This window comes from Elephas maximus, chromosome 20 (assembly GCF_024166365.1).
Source record: "Elephas maximus indicus isolate mEleMax1 chromosome 20, mEleMax1 primary haplotype, whole genome shotgun sequence".
NCBI lineage: Eukaryota > Metazoa > Chordata > Mammalia > Proboscidea > Elephantidae > Elephas > Elephas maximus.
Window position 1 is genome coordinate 7,082,558 of NC_064838.1, and position 23,157 is coordinate 7,105,714.

The 23,157-nt window shown below is 39.7% G+C and overlaps 1 protein-coding gene and 1 pseudogene across 2 annotated transcripts in view; one reads left to right on the forward strand and one right to left on the reverse strand.

Moving 5' to 3' along the window:
* Positions 1-23,157, reverse strand: part of DPP6 (dipeptidyl peptidase like 6) — a 1,223,128-nt gene that overhangs the window by 346,143 nt on the left and 853,828 nt on the right. The gene's annotated exons all lie outside the window — the stretch shown is intronic.
* LOC126064028 (prefoldin subunit 4-like) lies at positions 673-21,231 on the forward strand (annotated as a pseudogene).

Genomic DNA, 23,157 nt, shown 5'->3' on the forward strand with positions numbered 1-23,157 from the left:
TCAACTGGTTATACTTAGGGTTGTATCAACTTATAACAACCTCAGAGGTTTCTAATACACATTATAAACATATTATAAACATTCTCAGCAGACTCCATAATCATGTCATAATTGCTAAGAGAAGCTAACAGGATCAAATATACAACTGATCAGAGAGAAGTAGATGGAAACAATTATAAAAATTCAAGTCCAGACTTGATTAGCCTTGGGAAAAAAAAAAAAAGAACTCTTGAAAACATGAGGGTTGTAGGTAGGGTGGGACTTCAATTTTCAGTTTTAAAATAGATTTTATTTTCATCTATCAATGCTGCTGTTATTTATAGTAGTTGTAAAAGATTTTATGTATAGAGCACTTCTAAAGAGAAAAATCTTTTCCCACTTGCCATCAAGTCAGTGCCAACCCACGGTGACCCCATGTGTGTCAGAGCAGAGTTATGCCCCACAGGATTCTCAGTGGTCGATATTTTAGAAATGGATCTCCAGGGCTTCCATCTGAGGTATCTCTGGGTGGAACTGAGCCTTCAACCTTTCAGTTAGCAGCTAAGCATGTCAGCTACCTGCACCACCCAGGGACTTCAAAGAAAAATATAGGAGATCTTAAAAAGGCACTTATTTGAAGTTTGAGGTTATCCTCATGGGCTTCTGATTGCATGTGGTAAGGGTGCTAGAAACATGGCGATCTGCTTTTCATGGGAGTTGTTTGCCGCTCTGGATGGGGACGAAGCCACCATAGTGGTACCTGAAGGCCCTACTTGTATGTGATAATCCTGCACATGGAGACAGTACTTTACAAATTAAGATATGGAAATAAATGCAAACAGATGGACAAGGGTGGTCTAATTGCTGATAACAAACAAAACCCCTTGCCATTGAGTTAATTCCGACTCATGACAACCCTATGGGACACAGTAGAACTGCCCCTTAGGGTTTCTAAGGAGTTGCTGGTGGATTTGAACTGCCGACCTTTTGGTTAGCAGCCATAGCTCTTAACTACTGTACCACCAGGGCTCCAGCTGCTGATAAGAAACAATAATTACTGCTTTAAACATAGCCTCTTCTGCAAGAAGAATCTACAGGCAGTGCCCAAATAAGAAGAACCTCATTCAGAGTAAACGCAGCCCTGAAATTATTCGTGTAATGCAGAGAAAACAACAGCCTGCTTGCGTCATTAAGATTGTTCCTGGCCTCCCATCCTAATCGGCAATTCTGTGTGTGGTGGAATTTTGTGTTCTACACAAAAGGGCTCTAAATATAGCTTCTGGTTTTGATGATTCCAAAAACATTTGAGTAATCACAGTATACTTTTCCTTTGAGACGAATCTTAAACCAGGGTTAAGAGGAAAGGGAGGTAACGTGTTGATGCACAGCCTTTAGATACCACATAACTGTAATGAGACTGACATCAACGAGTGATCAGTCAACACTGACTATACATTTGCCATATGGTTAAGGCCCTCTAATGAGCATTTAAGAAAGAATACTTCCAGATTTGGACTGAACTGCTGAATTCTTTTTAGCTTTTCCCTGAGCTGAAAATACTGAGGTAATTAGTTAGCATGGCTCCTCAGGACCCACACATGACCACTTTGGCTTTCCTAAGTGCTGGGTCCTATGCAGTGGTTTTCAAGGTGTGGCCCACAGACCACTTCCATCAGAATCATCTTGTGTACTTGTTAAAAATGTGGATTCCTACAGCCACCCCATAGCTCTACAAGTATTTTAACAAGCTCCCCTAGGGGAGTGCACCAACAATGTTTGTGAAGCACTGTCCTAGGCATATGGTTTGCATACCTGGCTTCACTTAGAATTACCTGGAACCTTTTCAAAAGTACTGATACTCAGGTGGGACTATCAGAAAATCTGACTGAATAGGTTACTATCAAGTGGTTCTAATGTGTGGTCAGTGCATGGGCCCCATTCTTCTGAGTAACTCTTAGGGTATTTCTATATATCTATATCAATATGCATACACACACACAGAGCTAGGTCCTTCACCTCAGTCACTGTTGGCTCTCTGCTGTCATCACTAGACGCTGTCAGTGATCCTTCAAGAGTTTTTACCATCAGCTCTATAAACTTATAGGTTTGCTCATCAACCACAAATACAAAATACTCGCTGATGATAAAGAATAGGCCAGCGTTTCCATGCATCTGGTGGTAGGTGAGATGATCTTCAATGATATGTAAGTGAACATCTTCTTCATTATAATTCTCTGTTTGTTTTCATATATAATTGGAAAAACAGGAGTGGCACATCAAACCTAGATTTAACTGGCTTTATGGATTAGGACAAAGCTGCAATAGGCAGCGATATTAGGCATAAGTTGATTTGAAGGTAATCTTACATAAATCATGGGTAGTAGATGATACGCTTTTGAGGCACAAAGGCAGAGTGTAAATGCTCTAACCCTGAAAATCCTGGTGCTACAATTAACAGCACTGACTTGGGTGAACCCCTCAGCTCTATCACTCAAGACTTGTGTAACCTTGGGCAAGCTACAAACATGCACTGAGCTTCTGCCATCTATGAAATGAGGATAATAATAGTACTTAGCTTATATGAGAAAATGCATATAAGGCACTTATTATTGGCCAGGGAGGTACTAAATTCTCACTACATGTAAGAGTAGCACATGGCAATCACCCTGGATCCAAGAGTCTGTAGGCTCAGACACTAAGTGGTAGTGTGGCCCTGAGCAGACCATACATTCAGTGGGTTTCAGTTTTTACCTCTGTAAAATACAGAATTACATAAAGATATGATGAGAGTCAAATTACCACATTTTTACACAAATAATGTGGCCTGCTACATTTATTTGCCAACCACGACCTCCCCATTATGACATATTTTCATAAGTACGTTATGCTAATTTTTACAGCAACGTGTTAAAAAAAAATGGCATAGTAGCCTTATGAAAATACCTCGCAGGGGAGGGTGCCATTGGCAAACAAACACAGAAGGCATGTGTTATTTGCGTAAAAATACCGTAGACAATGTCTAAGATTCTCTTCTGCGCTGATTTTGACATTTTAAAGAAATGAGTGGAATAACTATATAAAGAGAAAACTACATGTACAAGAAGACAACATTCTCAGCACACAGGAAGGACACAGAATTCAGCTTGCTCCTGTTTGGGGCCTGGGCTCCTGAGACCAGCCCACACATCTTCACCCAGACACTTCATGAAGCCTCTTCTCATTCCAAAGAATCTCTGCTGAGCTTCCTCTGGGCTCGGCCTTTTCTCTTGGCCTATGAGTCACAGTGGAGCGGGCATCTGTGGTTCTGTCATCAGCATCATTCTTCCTTCTGGTAGCAAGAGGGCCTCAATTTTGCTCTGGGGGAACCCCTTCTCATCATTCAGCTCCTGAGCTACAGGTCAAGCTGACCCTAGTTAGCCCTGCCAATCATCCAGGCCAGGCCCTGGCCCATTTGGGAATGAGCACACAACCCTGGAAAAGCTCATCAGGGCCAAAGAAACTCAGTATGAGACCTTTTTGATCTGAGAACAGTGCATGTGCTCATTCTCACAGGATACAATTCCAGGGTGATACACCCCAGACACTTCTTGCATTCACCTCACAGGCATATGAGAGAAAAGGTGGAGCATATATCAACACCAGGTCCAGAAATAGAGAGAAACTGAGTCCTCTTCACATCATTTTAGTCCTGGATCTGCAGCTCCAGTAGCCCAGCTTGGGCTGGTCAGTTATGTGGGTCTTCCTTGCTTTACTGAGTTGCTCCGGGTCAAGTTTCTTCCACTTGAAAAGAAAGCGTTGCGCTGATTACCTGTAAAGTCTTATATTCCTTAGTTTTCAAGTTCTCTTAAACTTCACTCTTTCCTCAGCCTGCCTTTTCATTAGACTGGACACTAAGATTTCTCTTGAGTCTTCTAACTTATAAAAATTTGGTATTTCCTGAGAGAAAAGGCATGGAGTAGGTCTTTACTTATCTATACATTAATACTCAAATAACCAATAGCCTTATATTTTTATTCATTTGTTTATCCATTCACACATAATCTGCCTGTCCATCCAACAAACATTACTCAGCAATCACCAATAGGATGGTGTAGCGGGCGGTGAAGTCCAATGCTAGCTATCACAGATTAAAAAAAAAAAAAAAATCACAGATAGTCATAGATAAAACTGAACCAAAATTGTAGGCTTAACTTTCTTGTCACATTACAGGTAAGTAAAAAGGATTATAAAAGACTGCATAAAGTACTTTTTCATGAAAAAGAAAATGAGATAATGACATACAGCCTTTTGGGGTGCTGGAGCAGAAAGCAATGTAATCCCGAGTCCCATTCTCCTTGAGTGAGCTGTGGGATGGTGGGCAAGTCACTTGCCTGCTGTGAACCAGTCTCTCCTCCTCTATATAGGGGATTACATTAAGTAGCTTTGAAGGGCCTTTTCTAATACAGCCAGATCTATTTCTGTGTCCCAGGAAGAGCCCATGACTGGTTTCAGTTCTGAGCAGCAAGTCAGTAAGTCTTACCTTATGTGGCTCTTCACCTTTTGGCCCTTTGATACAACATACTCCCAAAATCAGACTGCATACCTCAAAAGGTCCACTGCTATTCCTAAAATGCAGGTGATAGCAGGACTAACTCCAGGACCCTCCATTGCACAAGACAACAATTTCCAACAATACATTTTGTATTCCCGAAGAAACTGACTGCACTGCCAGAACGGGCCGCAGGGAGAAGGAGTGATAGATCCTTGTGGGAATCACAGAGCCCTGCCTCCCTGCCTCTTCTGTCCTCTGCTGGACGGAAGAGGACAGAAGTGCTGGGTCTTCGTAGGTTCCCCAGGCTTTGGGAGTGTGTGCTGTGGGTCATGGGCTAAATCATTGAGTCATCTGAAACACTAAACACGTTCTATCAGAGAAACATTAATATGCTGTGGAAATTTAACACGTATTTGTTCTTGGGAGCAATGTGGGGCCAATTGCTGATCCTGTCTTCATCAGCAGTCATGTGGAGATACTTTTGAAAGGCAGTTCTTTGATCTCCAACTTGCAGCTATATATATATATATATATATATTTACTAAAATTTATAGATTTCTAATTTGAGAAATATTTTTAAGAAGATAAAATTAGGGAATTTGTGCATTTGTTTTCTTCTAATCAGATGGAATCTTTAATCTCATGTCCACTCAAAACTGTGTTCTGTCACTGTGGATACCTCAACATGAGCAATTACTTCCCCCCTTACTTTTTTTTACGTAGCTGGAGACCCCGTTTCATCTCTTCGTGTTTATTTTCTTATTAGTATTTACTCCACTTACTTAAAAAAAAAAAAAAAAAAAAAGGCCTAATTCTAGGAAGAAGCGATCCATTGCATATTCAGTGGAAATGACTTGCTAGTGCCCCCTGGAGGTTCACACATGCCCAAAAGTCTGGTACAACTCAAATTTTCTCTATCCCTCTACTCTCCCGCCAGCATACTTCTCTTCCCAAACGAGTGTTAGCATTTTCAGACTCCCTTGATGTTAGCATTTTCAGACTCCCTCTAAAGCTGTTTTGAATTCCACACTCTTTTAACTCAAAACTAAAGGGGGTCTGGAACTTTCTTAAGCTAACAATTCCATGTGACCTGTTCACAGCAGACAGTATGAAATTTTGAAAAGACATTCCCAACATTGGTGTTCCTGGGTGATGTGGATAGTTAATATGCTCAGCTGTTAACTTACAGATTGGAGGTTCGAGTCCACCCAGAGGTGCCTCAAAAAAAAAAAAAAAAAAAAAAATGCCTGGTGATCTACTTCCAAAGTATCAGCCATTGAAAAGCCCACAGATCACAATTCTACCCTGAGACACATGGAGTTACCATGAGCGGGAGTTGACCTCATGGCAACTGGTTTTTTGTTAGGGGATGAAGCTGAGAGTCCACTTCCTTAACAACTTCGTGGAGACTTTTTACGTTCATGAACATTTAGAGCCACTGGTTTATAGGATATCATGTCAGACTGACTATCCAAAGAGATTGTTAGGAGACTCTTGATGAAAATCTGAGGCTCCAGACAGGGCTAATCCCTAATCCTAGCAATGGAAAGAGTTGAATATATGGAGAATCTGGCAGCTCCCCAAGGCTTAGGGGCAAGGAGCCTTTTCAATGGGATGACTGACTCAGGTAAAGACCAAGTTAAGGGCCTCTCGGTGGGACTGTACCTCAACCATCCCCGGCACCTGACAACCCATTTCTTCTTAAAAATTCACTTGGAAAACAGATCCTCATAAAACTAGAGGGGGGAAAGAATAGATTATATATATTTTTTTAATTCAGTATGAGATTACTAATAGTCATGTAGAAAACACTTTGAAGGCATTTTATGATAAACAATAAATCTAAGAAGAAAGAGATTTTATTATTTGTAGGAGTAGGTATATGAGGTATGCTTCAATGGGCTCCAAAGATTTTTTTTTTACTGTTAGTCATTTCACATTTATTGGTTTTTCAAAGGAGAAGTATAATGGCTTGAATTGTAGAGCTGGGAGGGTCATTAAGGATTATCTGCCTACTCCCCTCATCTTATAGGTGAGGACAAAGTTCTTTGGCTCTGGTCTCTCGTCACAGAAATCCACTCATGATAAAGAGGCAAGAACCTAAGCCTCCTGATTTCCAGTCCAGTGCTGCCTCCCCTGCAAAATTCTCCTGTACAAGAAGATAGAAATACCTCAAGGAAGTGACCACTTTCAGTTCTGACCCACGGTCCCTCTCGTTGACTGCTATACCCAAGACCAACAGGCTCCTGCCCTATGAAACGCTCCACTGGTGGGCTTCACATGCTCACTTTACCTCACAACACCCCCTGAGGGAAGTCAGTCACTTTCTTCAGTTTACAGATGAGGAATTCGTGTCTTAAAGAGTTTGATTTGCCAAAGTTTGCACAGCTGAAATGGGAGTTGAGGGAGGGGGGCAGGAACATTTGACATACTTGGCCCATTTTACAATTTTTGTCTAGGGCAAGCCCTCAATAAATGTCTAATAGAGATGACCTGGAGTAGTTAAGGCCCTCTCCCTTCTTCCCATCACTTTGTTATCTGATAACAGTGCTTTAGCTGGTTAATGCTCGTATCTCAGAACCTTGAATTAAATGAAACATTAGCATTTATGTTAGCTCCCAGGAGGGTTTAAATTGAAGTTTCTACTGATTGCTTTGCTGCTGACATTAATTTAAGTACAAGCAATAAAAGAACTCCCAAGTAGTTCAGAATAACATGTTTTTCAAGCAAAGGTAGGACAACTTTCTTGGAGAAAAGAAAACAGAGCTATAAAACCAATAAACTATTCAAAAGCAACAAGGCACAGTAATTTGACTTGAAACTCTAGATGTTTCATTTACATGTAAGTTCTGCCTGGAGAAAGCTCTATCAAGGCTTGATACAGAAGAAAAAATGCAAACAGAATGGAATACCGTGTCCTCTCCCTCCTTCCCTCCAAACTTCATAGACTCACACTCCAGTTTCTCCCATAATTAAACACACTCCAAACACAGGGAAATTAAAACGAGCAGAAAAACACCAGTTAAAAGCAGAGGAACACAGACTCATCCTACATTTGCTGTTGGTTGCTGTGGCGGTGGCTCCAGTTCACGGTGATCTGATGTGTAACAGGACGAAACACTGCCTCTTCCTGCACCATCTCCACGGTCGTTGGTGTATCTGAGTCCATTGCTGCAGTTATTGTAGTGCCTTCCAACCTAGGGGGCTCATCTTCCAGCACAATATTAGACAATATTCTGTCAGGATCCATAGGGTTTTCATTGGCTAATTTTCAGAAGATCACCAGTTCTTTCTTCCTAGTCTGTCTCAGTCTGGAAGCTCCAATATGAAAATGTCTACCATGGGTGACCCTGCTGGTATCTGAAAACCAGCGGCATAGCTTCTAGCATTATAGTAACGTGCAAGGCACCATAGTATGACAACCCTACATAAGCTCTATTTATTGGAAGTGAGAAAGAGGAAAGAGAAATGAGGAGAATAAAAAAGAGAGAGGCTGAATAGATGTGCTGGATAAGGAAGGGAGACCAGTAGAAAGAGAAACAATGGCCAAAGAAGAGAAGTGAGGGGAGCAGTGGAGAAGGAGGAGTGCAGTAAATGGATGGGGGTGGAGAGGAGGAGCTGAGGGTTTTCTGCGCTGGACAGCTGCTGGAATATGCCAAGTTCAAGGAAAGTATCTGAAAGAGAGCAAAACCAGTTTCCCACCACACTCTACTCCAGCTGGAGCCTGGATGCAGGAGCAACCAGGGTTGCTCCTCTCCCTGTGCTGGCGGGGCTCCTGCTGTTCAGCCTCGGCATGTGCTTGACATTCTAGAATATGCATAGAGGATGAGGGCCTGGGCTGCCCAATCTTCACAGTTTTTGGAATAACAGATTTTATTACCAATTCAAAGTTTAATTTGATATGAAGAACACAGGATGATGAGTCAGGAATATAGGGTTCTAGTCAGTTTTACCACTGCTTACCTTTGTGGCCTTAAATAAGGCTCTAGTCATGTGAACAACGGCTTCATCTATCAAACATGGTGCAATGACAGCAATGCTTAACTCCCTGATTTAGGGTCAGTGAAAAATGAAACAACATTCAAATACAAATACTTTCAATTGTCTACCTATTAGAATGGCTATAATACAAAATAGTGACCACACCACATGCTGGGAAGGGCGTGGAGAAACTAGGTCATTGTTGGTGGGAATGTAAAACGGTACAGCTGCCCTGAACCAGTTTGGCAGTTTCTCATGAAATTAAACATGCAACCGCCACACAATCCAGTAATCACACTCTTAGGCAAAATCTATCCCAGTTAAATGAAAACTTAGGTTCACATGAAAACCTGCACAGGAATGTTCACAGTAGCTTTAGTCATAATAACCTGAAACTGGAAGGGACCCACATGTCCTTCAATGGGTGAATGTTAAACCAACTGTCACATCCATACCATGGAACAGTAACTTAGCAATGAGACAGGAACAGGTCCCAGCTTGGACAGGAGTCATACCGAGTGAAAAAAGCCCATCTCTAAAGGTTACATACTTTATGATTCTATCTATAGAACATTCTTGAAGTGAGAAAATTATAAAGACGGACAGCCAGTCAATGGTTGCCAGGGGCTGGGTAAGGGTGGAGGGAAGGGGTGACTGTGGCCGTGAAAGTATCACATGGGACCCTTGTGATGAAATTGTTCCATATCTTGACTGTGGACATGGTCACAGGAATCCATATACATGATGAAATCACTTAGAACTAAACGTACACACACATGCACACACACAAACACGTACCGACGAGTACAGTGAATGCGGGTGATCTGAATGACATCGCGGATCGTAGCAGTGTCAGTATCTGGATCGTGATATTACATGGCAGTTTTGCAAGATGTTAGCAGTGAGGGGAACTGAGCAGAGGATACATGGGATGTCCCTGCATTACTTCTTACAACTGCATGTGGAACTACAATTATCTCAAAATAACAAGTTAAATTATAAAAAAAGTAAATGTCACATGCGAGATAAAGTGTTACCTGCAGAAATGCCATTGTAGTCTAGAGACAAAGGCACCTTTTATTGGTGAATAATAGCTGATCAAATTGCAGTAAAAAATAATTCCTTTCCAGTGTTAATGAGAAATACCCACCCACCCACTGCTGTCATGTTGATTCCGACTCATAGTGACCCTGTAGGACAGAGTAGAACTGCCTCATAGAGTTTCCAAGGAGCGCCTGGTGGATTTAAACTGCCGACCTTTTGGTTGGCAGCTGTAGCAAGTAACCACTACACCACCAGGGTTTCCTTATGAGAGATAAGACAGCAAAAAAAAAAAACATTTCTAGAACCAAGGGACAAACATTTCTTACAGATACCCAAAGAAGTTTGGTTAGTGATTTTTTTTTTTTCCCATCCTACATATATTATTTGAGCCTCTATTTTGTTGAAGTGCTCCTCTCGGTATTGGAGATAATGAAATGAACAAGCCACCTCCGCCCTTATCCAGTATCCAAGCTAGTGAAGGCAAGGTGTGTGTGTGTAAAACGCAATATCATTTATCTGAGCTAACTCATGTCTTCTGTCAAGAAGACTCCACCTGGCAGGCAGTGGAGGGTAGAACTAATAATTATAACAATATTTGTAAGATACATATGCATTTTAAGAAGTCAAGGAGTGTCATGGATTGAACTGTGTCCCCCCAAAATATCTGTCAACTTAGCTGGGACATGAGTCCCAGTATTGTATGATTGTCCACCATTTTGCAATTTCCCTGTGTGTTGTAAATCCTATCACTATGATGAAATGAGATGGATTAGTGGTAGTTAGACTGATGAAATATACAAGGTTAGATAGTGTCTTAAGACAATCTCTTTGAGATATAAAAGAGAGAAGCAAGCAAAGAGATGGGAAGGGGGGGACCTCATACCACCAAGAAAGCAGTGCTGGGAGCAGAGCGTGTCCTTTGGACCTGAAGTCCCTGTGCTGAGATGCTCCCAGACCAAGGGAAGACTGATGCATCACAAGGACCCTCCTTCAGAGCCGAAAGAGAGAGAGAAAGCCTTCCCCTGGAGCCGGCACCCTGAATTTGGACTTCTAGCCTACTGGACTGTGCGAGAACAAACTTCTCTTTGTGAAAGCCATCCGCCTGTGGTATTTCTGTTACAGCAGCACCAAATGACTAAGACAAGGAGTAACAGTTTTTGCCACCACTGCTGTCATTAGGTCCTCTGCTTCGTTAGCTATAATGTAAGAATGGATACATCTGTAATGTAAGAGTGGATACAAATTCATCTCAGGCAAGTTACCAGATACCTTCTAGCACAGTAAATTAATTTAAGGGGCAGCCAGCTTAGATTTAACATACCCTTCAGATGCAGAGTTTGAATGAACTGAAGAAAAGATGAGTCAGCATCAACTTCTCATAAAGGCTAGGAGAGGTTGGGAGCTAAAAATTACAACCCAATGAGAAGAAGTTTAGTATCACATAATCTTCTGGGGTTTAAAATGAGAAAGGACATGTCAGATGGGTGAATAAGAGTGAAAAATCATGGTGAGCTCTGGGAAAAAAAGGCAGAACGACCTAATAGAATTTTCCAGAGCAGAAAGGCAAACCGAAGCACCCAATCACATGTGCACGTGTAAAATGCATGCACACACACACACACACACTACAGACACAAATAGTGTTAAGAAATTTAAATTGTGATGGAGTTTACTTGGGTTGCAATATAATACTTGATGTAACACTAATGCAAGATTTTAGTAATGAAGATTAAATGTTGGTCACAGAAGCAATATGCCATTTCGGAAATTAAAGAAGAGATTTTCAGTTAAATAGGACTCATTTGCTGGACAAAATAACAACTTCTTTGTGGGTGGTTGTACCTCCCTCCAGGTGGTAAAACCATGGTAGGGGATTCAATTTTCAGCTGACCCTCCTCCGCTCCCTCCTCCTTGAGGCCATGCTTTCTTCCCAGCCCACAGAGCACTGGGCAGGCTTTCCCCTCTCGGGGCCTTTGCTCATTTCACTCTCCTCACCTCAACTGCCTTCCCACCTGCTTCTTTGACTTGGATAAATTCTACTCCCTTTTCAAGCCTCAATTTCCGTTGTATCTGTTAGGTGAAGCCCTCTGGGACCACACCAACCCACAGTGTTCTTTCTCACCTCTGCAATAAAGCAGGTGACATATGACTGTTCATTTTACACTCCGGAGTTGCTGCCTTACCTTGTTAGTCTGTTAACAGATGTCTTATCTCCACAAGTGGACCATGAGCTCACAGAGGTAGAGACAGGACTTTTTTCTTCCGACCTTTCCCTTCCAGAGGGCAGAGATGTCTATTTTGTTCACTAAATAAATACCCAGCATATAACCCGCTACACAGGATATATTACCACACATGATATAACAACATGATAGTTACTCATACATATCTACTGAATAAAGGAATATATGGACGGATTGATTTTGAGTTTTGTATGGCTATGTATGACACAAAGGTCAATGCTGTTGTTTTTTAAAGCAATGTAAAAAGCAATAATAATTCTGGAAAATGCCACAGTGAAAAGGAAGTAAGGGATCGAATGAAAGGAAAGGTTAATTTCAGAAAAGGAGTATATAACTTGTAATAATTAAGATCATACAGAATGGGCCATGGAGGTGAAGTAGGCGTAACCCGTGAAGGCAAGAGCAGCAGGAAGAACAGTGAGGAGGCGATGCACACTTTTCAGCAAGACAAGGAAGTGTGCTCTGTAGTGACCATGGACAGACTGCCACACTGTGTGCTGGAGGTGTGTGTGTGGTGGTGTGTGTGTGTGATGGTGTGGGTATAAGGGTTGTGTTGTGAGGTTGTGTGCGTATGCAGTATGTCTGTATGTGTAAGGGCTGTGTGTGTGAGGTGGTGTGTGTGGTATGTGTGTATGTGTGTGAGGTATGTGTGTGTGTTGAGTGATAAAGAAAAAAACTGGAAGATGTTTTGACAGTGCTTGGGATCACAGGAGAATATACCTCGAGTATGTAAGAGTAAACAAATGTACTTGTATAAACAAATAAGTACTGAATTTAGATCAAAACTGATGAGGTAAACTCCTTAGTGAAATGACTTGTAAGTTTATATCCTAGATCCAGTGTATTTCGTGAGGACATGCACAGTGCAAATGTGTAAACAGCCCCAGCCAGCAGAAGGGCAAAGCCAAATAGGAGGACTCACTGACGAGGATAATTCAGAGGTTAAAGATAACCCTGGGTTCCCACCATATGGTGCATTAAGCTGACAAAGAACGCCCTCCCACTAAATATACATAGATACAGCATAGTATAACTTTTTAAAAAAGACATAATAAAGCTTGAAATAAGGGGAATCCCTAAATGCCAAAAAATTAGATAAAATCCATCACAGAAGCACTGAGTTCCATCTTGCACCTAGAGAGTGAGTGAGGTTTTCAGGCCTGAATACAGGGGTGGGACTGGGGTCGGAAGTGTTAGTGCCCTCACAGGTACAGGGTAGATACCTTGGGTTTGCTTGGGGTCAGGTGCCCAAGCTGAGAGCCCTCACACGGGGATTAACACACCTTGAAAATGGAACCAGAACATTCTATCTACCAGCCCTGAAAAGAGACTATAACGTTTTCTGTCAAGCAAGGGCTCTGGATGGGGTGGGCTGGGACTGAGGATGTACTGCGCAAAACTGAAACTACAGCCTTTGACTTGCGCACGTGCGGAGTCCGTATTTACACTGCCTTCATCATCAGGGAATCTTGAGGGAGAAAATTAACATAAACAGAACCCAGGAATGCTAAAGCCCTGCAACCTCCAAAAGCCATAGGTAAACCACTTTATAGGGTCACATCCAGAATGAAGACCACATGGGACTTGCATGGTAAAACCACTCTAACTGAAGAAGAGTTTACAATAAAAGATGACAAATCATAAGCAAATAAACCACCCTGAAGGGAGTAAACTGAGTAAATGGAAGAATTTGACCCTCTGACCCCCCAATTTTTTGAGGCGTTGAGCTTTTATTTATTTATTTATTGTGCTTTATTATGTGATCCTAGCTGCTCTCCCAATAATGTGACAGCATACTCTCCCTTCCCACCCCAGATTTTCTATGTCCATTCAACCAGCTCCTGTCCCTTTCTGCCTTCTCATTGTGCCTCCAGACAGATGCTGCCCATTTAGTCTCATTTTTTTATCTACTTGCACTAAGAAGCACACTCTTCATGGGTATCATTTTATGTCTTTATGGTCCAGTCTAATCTTTATTTGAAGAGTTGGCTTCGGGAATGGTTTTAGTTTTGTGACCACAAATTTTTAAGAAATCAAATAATATTTCTAGACATTACGAAATATTTATCAACTAGTGGAAAAACTGAATAGACTAGCTACACACAAATTAAGCACAACTGAAGTAAAACCAGTGAACTGGAACACAGGCTAGAGCAAAGTGTGCACAATGGAGCATGGTGAGATAAGAGATAGAAATCAACATTAAAATACGCAAATACAATAAAACAGTCCAATATATGTAGAAGAGATTCCAAAAGGAATGAAAAGAAAGAATACATGGAAGGTTTTTTTCTTTAATTAAAGCACAGATGGATAAAAAATTGTTTAAAATTAAAACCCGTTTCCTCAAAGTAAAGAAGTTTAACAAGTCAGGAACAGTCTAAAGAAAAGTAAATCTAGACGCAGAAAAGCCACAGTCAAAATGCAGGAAGCGCTGAAAAGTTATCAGAAAGACAAGATAGGTTTCCAAAAAAGGAGCAAAAGTTAGATCGCTTGCAGAATTACTATCAGCAACAGTAGAAGCAAGAAGAAAATCAAAAAGGGAAGGAAGAAACTGTCAACATATAATTTTAGCTGAACTATTATCTAGAGGTGGTGACCAAGCATAGATCTGAAGGACTTTAGCAGTCACAGACATTCACGGAGATGACTACTAAAGGAAACTGAGCCCAGAAGGAAGGAGTGAAAGGCAGATGATGACGATGAGCAAACAAACTAAGTGTGTAGGTAAACCCTGATGAGCATGGCGGTATCAACCAATAATGACTGCTATGCCTAGTCGGGGGCAGGTTAAACAAGATGGAACTGAAATTCAAGAAAGAAATAACGCATGAAATGGGTGCAGGGATGATTGGAGAGGAAAGCAGCAATAATGAATACTTAATCAAAAATACACTAAGAGGTAAAAGGGAGCAAAGGAAAGCATGGTATGTAGAAAAAATGAAATAAAATTTTAGGAATGGCCAAACTTTATAATCATAATAAATACAGCTAAACTCTTTTAAATTAGATTTTGAAAATATATGCAATTTAGAGAAGACACAATTAAATTACAAGGGTAGAGAAAGGTGTCAAGTAAGAGGCAAATGATAACCAAGAGAAAACTAGTGTGATTATATTCTCATCAGACTAATAGGACTTTGAGAAGATAAAAAAACTCATTGCTGGGGGAGGGAGAGTGATTAGTTAATCCTAAAAAGGAACAATTAATCAGGAAGCCATAACAACCCTGCACTTATCGGTACATAATACCATAGCCCAAAAATACATAAAGCAAAGCTGGAAAGATTTTTAACACACTCCCCTCAAAAGATGACAGGTTAGCTGACTAAGATGTAGTAAGGATAGAGGAGAGTCCAACAATACAGTTAACAAGCTAATGAAAAATTTCAGAACTCTGCCTCACTATCTAGAAAGTCATCACTGATATGAAAGCTGATCAGACAGCAGGCCTACAAAGTCTCAAATATAAACCTGAAATTTATCTCAGATGGACAACACTCTCCTTGTACAGCATAACAAAAAGCCAAGGGGAAAAACATGCTTGTATTTGGAAACTAAATAATACATGGGTAAGAAACGAAATGTAAAATATGAAATATTTATAACTGAATGGCAATACAACAGTTCATACCAAGACCTGTGGATGCAGCTAAAATAACACAGAGATATTCACACCAAGAGAAGACTGAAATTAATTTGCTAAGATTTCATCTAAACAATTAAAAAATAGAGTCTATGCAAAGATAGTGAAAGGAAGAAAGCAACACAATAAGAGCATAAATTAAGGAAAGAGAAAACAAAGGTGAAAAGAAAAAACAAAACATAGTTTTTGGAAATAATATAAACATGCAAAATTATGCCAAAATTCATTAGGATCAAAACAGAAAAGGGACAATCTACATCAGGAATGAAACACAAAACATAAACACATTAGAAAAATGTCATTAAAAATACATGAACAGCTTTTTAACAATGATTTTGAAAACTTAAATGTAATTGACAGTGTTCTAAACAAATATTAGAACTGATTCAGGAAGAAATATACCTGAATAGAACTCTAACCATTAAAGAAACTGTAACAGTAGATTAAAAAGACTTAATGCACCATAAGAGTATCAAGCCCAGATGGAACAGATACTTTCTTGCTTATATAATTTAGAAAAAAGAAAGCCCCTAAAACCATATCTTGCAGTATATATTAAAAAATATAAACATATGATATATAGTGTATCTTCGAAATACAATACTGGTTGGTTTAACACTAGAAATTTTATTTAAGTAAATCACTATAGTAACAGATTAAATAAAAAGAAAAATATGATCATCTCTAAGTGTATAGAAAAAAATCCTTTGAAAATACAATACCCATTCATAATTCAAAAATAAAGAAATTAAAACTAGAGATAGAATGGATCTTTATTAATCTTCCAAGGGGAAGCTAGCTACCAAAAGCATATAGTAAATCCCACTTGGTGATGAAAAGATAGAAATATTCACTTTAAATTAGAAGAAGACAAGCCATCATGGCCTCTAGGCTAACATAGGACTGTAAGTAACAGCCAAGACAGTAAGGCAAAACACAGAGAAGATGTGTAAGGCCAGGGAGAAACAACATTAGCACTGTTTGCAGATGCTGATATAGAATATACAAAAAAATCTCAGAAACTGAACCTAAAAAATCAAACAGTTAACGTCAGGATATACGAAATTGATATTAAAGAGTCATTCGCATTTCTACAGGAGTCCCTGAGTGGCACAGACAGTTAAGCACTGGACCACTAGCAGAAAGGCTGGCGGTTCAAACTCACCCAGAGAGGTCTGGGGAGGCAGACCTGGTGACCTGCTTCTGAAAGGCCACGGCCTTGAAAGCCCCACAGAGCAGGTCTGCTCTGCACACGTGGGGTTGCCCTGAGTTGAAGTCAATTTGACAGCAGCTAACGGCAACAACGGAAACCCTGGTGGTGTAATGGCTAAGTGCTACGGGTGCTAACCAAGAGGTCAGCAGTTCAAATCCGCCAGGCGCTCCTTGGAAACTCTGTGGGGCAGTTCTACTCTGTCCTATAGGGTCGCTATGAGTCGGAGGTGACTCCATGGCACTGGGTTTGTTTTTTTTGGTTTTTTAACAGCAACTAAGCGCTGGTTCTGCCACTAACAAGGTCAAACAGCATTTCTACTCACTGGCGACAACCAGTGTAAAGAGTGGCCAAAAAGAAAGAACTAATTTACACTATGTTAGTCAGATAAAAATAATTGTTATAAAATATATTTAAGACATTTACTGTGAATGTTATAAAATTTTACTAGAAGACTTATAAGATCTACCTACTTACGCTATACCATACTCCAGGATGGGCTAATTCAGCATGATAAAGTTGTCAATTTTCTCTAAATTAATATTTCAATTCAATACAATTTCAATAAAATTGCCAACAGAAATTTTAATGGAACTTGCAAACTAATTTCTGAGTTGTATGGAAGAGTAAAGGGCAAACAATAGCCAAGCCAATTTTTAAAAAGAATTAGTAAGGAAAGACTGGCTGTATCAGATGCAAAGACTGATCATAAAGCCATAGTAATTGAAAAGTTGGTACTGTGTAAGGATAGACAAATGAAACTCGAAGTTAACAGGACCCCAAACAGGCTAAATACAAGGAAAGTTACATTTATGCACATCTTATTCAAACTTCTGAAAACCAAAAATAAAGACAAAATTGTAAATGCCCTCAGATTAAAGAGAAACGTACAGACAGAGGAAGAAATGGGATGGAGTCCTTCTCAGAAATGAGGCAAGCCAGAAGACAATGAAATGACACATTTAAGTACTGAAAGAAAAGAAAATCTGTGAAGCCAGAATTCCTTACCCAGCAAAAATACATTTAAAAAAAGTAAAGGCGAATAAAGATTTGTTCAGATAGAAGCAAGGGATTCATGGTCAGCGGAGCAGCATTACAATGTTGAAAAAAGTTCTTCAGGCAGAAAGAAGATGATGCCAGAGGATATTTTTATCTACAAAAAAGAATTAAGAATGAAGAAACATGCAGGTAAACATAAAGCTATTTTCTAAATCGGTTTTGAAAATAGTTGATTTCCTAAATTAAAAATAATAACTATAATAACAATGTATTATGGGTTTATTACATATGTAAAAACAAAATGCATGACAAAATATCAGGATCTATAGATAAATGGATGAATACTATTGTAAGGTTTACTTAAAGTTGTATAATATCATTTCAAGATAGACTATGATGTTAAAGATGTCATTGTAAACCCTAGTATACAGCCACTAAAAAGTAAAACAGAGACCTAGCTAATAATACAAGAGTGAAGATAAAATGGAGTCAGAAAAAAAAAACCCTCCATCAAAAGAGAATTGAAAAAAAAAAAAAAAAAGAGAGAATTGAAAAAAATGGAACAATCAGATGGGAGGCATAAAAACAAATAACAATACGTTGGATTTAAACCAAAATCATGTCAAGAATTACACTAAATGTAACGATCTAAATCAGGTGCCAGCAAATATCTTCTGTGAAGGGACCGATAATATATATTTTAGGCCTTGCAGGCCATTCAATCTCTGTGGCAACAGTGTTTGTAGTGCAAAAGCAGCGGTGGGCAATCTACAAACAAATGGCTGTGGCTGTTTCCCAATAAAACTTTACAAAACAGGCAGTGAGCTGGACTGGCCCATGAAGACACGGAGAGGGTAAAAGTAAAAGGATGACTCACCCACCATCATCAGCACCACAAAAGCATGGACTCCAAAGTCACACTCACCATGGTGGGCACTTAATAAACACTCTGTGAATGAGTGAATAGTACCATTTACAAAGAACAGAACACTCTTTAATTCCTAAAGTGTTTGTGTTCCAGAGAACTAAAGGACTTTTCTTACATGTGGCAATGGAAAATAACCAAGTGAATCTCTTCTCTCAGTAATTCCTTTCATCTGCACACCACAACCTGTTTGTGAATTAATAAGCAGTCAAGAGAATAAAAGAAAAAAAAAAAAATTAAAAGGACAGAAAAATTACACCACACAAATACTAATCAAAAGAAAGCTGCAGTAGCTATATCAATTTCAATCACAGTAGACTGCAGAACAAGAAATATTAACAGGGATAAGGGAATACTTTCAGGGACATTTCATAATGATGAAAGGGTCAAGTCATCAAGAAGACGTACAAATCCTAAACGTGCGTACTAACGAAAGAGCTTCCATTTGTAAACAAAACTTGATAGAACTGAAAAGTGAACTAGAAAAATCTACACATACTGTTGGAGATTTAGACATTCTTCACTCAGTAACTGATAAAAAAAAAAAAAAAGTAGGTAAAACAAATCAGTAATTAAAGAGAAGACTGCAACAACAAGATCAACTGACTTGACCTAGCTGACATATTTTACAACAGGCCCCCCATGAGCACCAGATGGTCATCTTCTCAGTGCATAGGCACCCTCACCAGGACAGACCATACTTAGTAAATCTGAGTGTTCAGGACATGGTGTTTATAAATAATTGATGATTTGAAAAAACAACAAACCAAATGTTCCTTTGATCTTAAAAAAAATAATGCAGGATTTGAAACAGAGTATACTGGGTTTGACACTTGCCTCTCCCAAATGACCTTGTGCATTTCATTCAACTCCTCTCAGCCTTGGCTTCCTCACAAGTAACATGGAGGTAAATCTTAAAAGATACTTCATAGTTTCCTAGTGAGGACTAAAAGAGATCATGCCCATAGGGTTTTTCACATGGTATCTGGCTATGTTTAAGTACCAAAAAGTGCTAATTATTATTAATTCATGAAGTAAAGAGAATATGATTCAAAGAGGTTCACAGTGCCTCCCCCCCGCCCCCCTACAAATGCTGACAAAAATGGAATTCATCATAAGCAGCAGAATAGCTTTTGGGAGAGTCTAGATTATCCAAAGACCCTGTATGGAGTAGACGGTTAAGCCCTTGGCTACTAACGATAACAGTTGGCCACAGGCACTTCAAAAGAAAGCCTTGATCTAATTCTGAAAAATCAACCATTGAAAACCCTACTGAGCACGGTTCTACCCTAACACATATGGGGTAGCCATGAGTTGAAATCTGCTAGATAGCAACGAGTTTTTAGAGCCCATTCATGAGATAGTTTTGCAAATAAAATGTTTGATCCTACAGAGAGGAGCAGGATTGAAATGCTGCACCAGAGATGAATCCTTGCCAAAAAGCGTGGACTGAGAAGAAAATTTGGGGCTGCGGATTCAATCATTCTATTCTGTATCAAGTAGAGGGTACTTTTGAGTGGCAAGAATTGGCTGAGGAAGAACACATGGTTGTTGCCTCAGCTCTGACACTGATTTTTACTTAACTCCTTGAGTCACATTTTCTTCATATCTAAAATGAAGATATTATCATCTACCCTTTTAGCTTCATGTGGCTATTTTGTGAAATGAATGAGGTAAACAATATGAAAACACTTTGTAGCTTCACCATTGAATAAACCAAACCAAACCAACCCACTGCCATTGAGTCGATTCCGATTCATAGCAACCCTGTAGGGTTTCCAAGACTGTAAATCTCTGCAGAAGCAGACTGCCACATCTTTCTCCCGTGGAGCTGCTGGTGGTTTCGAACTGCTGACCTTTTGGTTAGCAGTTGATCCCTTTAACCATTGCACCACCAGGGCTTCTTTTCTCCATTGAATGGCGGTACTTTAATAGACCATCTTTGCCCTAAATTTACCCTTGTCTTTGCACTATAGAGAGTGGAGATGGCCCAGTTCTCTATCAAGACATCAATGTTGTTAGTTGTCACTGAGTCAGCTCCCATTCATGGCACCCTTACGTAAAACAGAATGAAATGTTACCCAGTCCTGTGCCATCTTCATGATCCTTGGTGTGTTTGAGCCCATGGTAGTGGTTATGGTATCAATCCATCTCATTGAGGGTTTCCCTCATTTTTGCTGACCCTCCACTTTACCAAACATGATGTCCTATTCTATCGAATGGTTTGTTCTGATGATGTGTCCAAAGTTAAGTGAGCCCATCCCAAGATGTGGCCACTATGAAGTAGGTGGCTGCAGAAGATGTCAATGCTACTTTTGAAGACCAACAAAAGATAAACAAATTTGCACAGAATACAAGTAGAATCAAAGAACTAAAGGAAAAAAAATAGACATAAGCAAGAAACAACTCCCAAATTTAGAAGATGCTTATGATGACATCATGCTGACAGATGATGACTACTTAATGATACCTTATCAAGTTGGTGATATTTTCATTAGGCGTTTTCAAGAGGAAACACAAGAAATGTTAGAAGAAGCAAAGAAAAATCTGCAAGAAGAAATGGATGCCTTAGAATCCAGAGTGGAATCAATTCAGCGGGCATTAGCAGATTTGAAAGTTCAGTTATATGTAAAATTTGGGAGCAACATATACCTTGAAGCTGATAGAAGTTAAACATTTTATAATACTTTTTTATATGTTTAATAAAAAGAAAAAAACAAAAACAAAGTAAGCAAGCCAAAGTTTTGCCATTCCTGCTTCTAAGGAGCATTCTGGTAGTATTTCTTCTCAGACTGATTTGTTCCTTATTCTGGTAGCCCACAGTATGGACCTGTTTGCAAGTATGCATTGCCATATAAAGACTTGGCAGCAAGATAGACACAATGTCACATTCATGGTGTGTATCATCACCCCTAGATTAGCACTGTGTCATATTCACCGTGTGTATGGTCACCCCTAGATTAGCACTGTGTCACATTCACAGCAGGCATCATCACCTCTAGATTGGCACTATGTCACATTCACGGTGTGTACTGTCACCCTTAAATTAGCACTGTGTCACATTCACAGTGTGTATTGTCACCCCTAGATTAGCACAATGTCACATTCACAGTATGTATTGTCACCCCTAGGATAACACTATGCTACATTCATGGTGTATATGGTCACCCCTAGATTAGCACCATGTCACATTCATGGTGTGTATCATCACCCCTAGGTTAGCACTGTGTCACATTCGCTGTGTGTATCGTCACCTGTAGATTAGCACTATGTTTACCTTCATGATGTGTATCATCACCCTAGAATAAGGTTCAGGCATCACCTAGCTCTGCCTCCTTGAATGCTCAAACTCATGGTTGTGGGGTATTTTATAAAGGTAAATGGGGAGCTGTTCTCATGGTATCTACACCACTTAGCCCCTCTACTTCAGGGTCTACAGTAACACTAATCATCAGCATCAAAGGTGTTGGTTTCATGATAAGGTCTCTGAAGACTTATACACCATATAGCACCATATAAAATTAACAATGGCATGAAGCACCACTGCAAAAAAACAAACAGCCTACAAATTCCTCAGGCATCCCTGGCTCAATTAAAGATGCATACAGGTTGTGCTAGCCCATCCCCAGTCACAACCAGTTGAGTTCTAAACACGAAAAAGGAAGCGTTGTATCTTTTCTGTTGTTAGGGTCCTTTATCTCACTACAAAGAGGTATTTGGCCAGACTTTACTGAAATTGTGTACAATTGTTTCTAGGGGATAATGACAGCTTTTGTCCATTGGAGCTGCTGTAATATATTTATAATGTTGTTGATTTCATGCACCAATGTTGTCTCATTGGACTCAGTGACACCAACAATGCAGAGTCAACTTGGGCTGGGAGTGGGGACTGAGCGATGCTCTAGGCATGCTGATGTCAGGGTGACCAGGACACATGCCATGGTTAAAGCGGGTCTACAACAAACAACACCAGCTGAAAAAAAATCAAATCTCCTTAGTGGTTTCGCTCCACGTAGTTTGAATACAGAAGTTCAACATTAGACGGTTTCAATCAATGGAGTTATTTATTTATTTATTTTTCTTTTTAACCTTATAAAATGGTTTTTACCTTATAAAGTGTTGACTAAGCTATGTTCCTTGGTATGATATTCAGGACTTAAAATTTAAGAGTACTTGGGATGTGCAAGAAAATTCTCATATACTAATAGTTAATATTAGCCTACAATTCGATTCTGATGTTGATCTAGATTTAATATATCTAGCTGTTTTAGTAGAAGTCTAAACAGAAGAAAATTATCAAACTTTATAATTTTCTTTACTATTGAAGTAAGTTATTTGGCAGTGATCCATAAGGTATGTATACTCACAATTCCCATTGCATACCACTCTCTGTCTCTCTGTCTCTCCTTCACTATGCTCAAGCCACACCAGCTTTCAGTTCATTTTCCAGCCAATGCAACTCATTTGCAGCCACCATCTGTCAGTGGAGACCTGCATGTTGCTATAATGTTGAAAGATTTCAGTGGAGCTTCTAGACTAAGACAGACTAGGAAGAAAGGCTTGATGAGCTTCTTCCAAAACTGGACCAATGAAAACCCT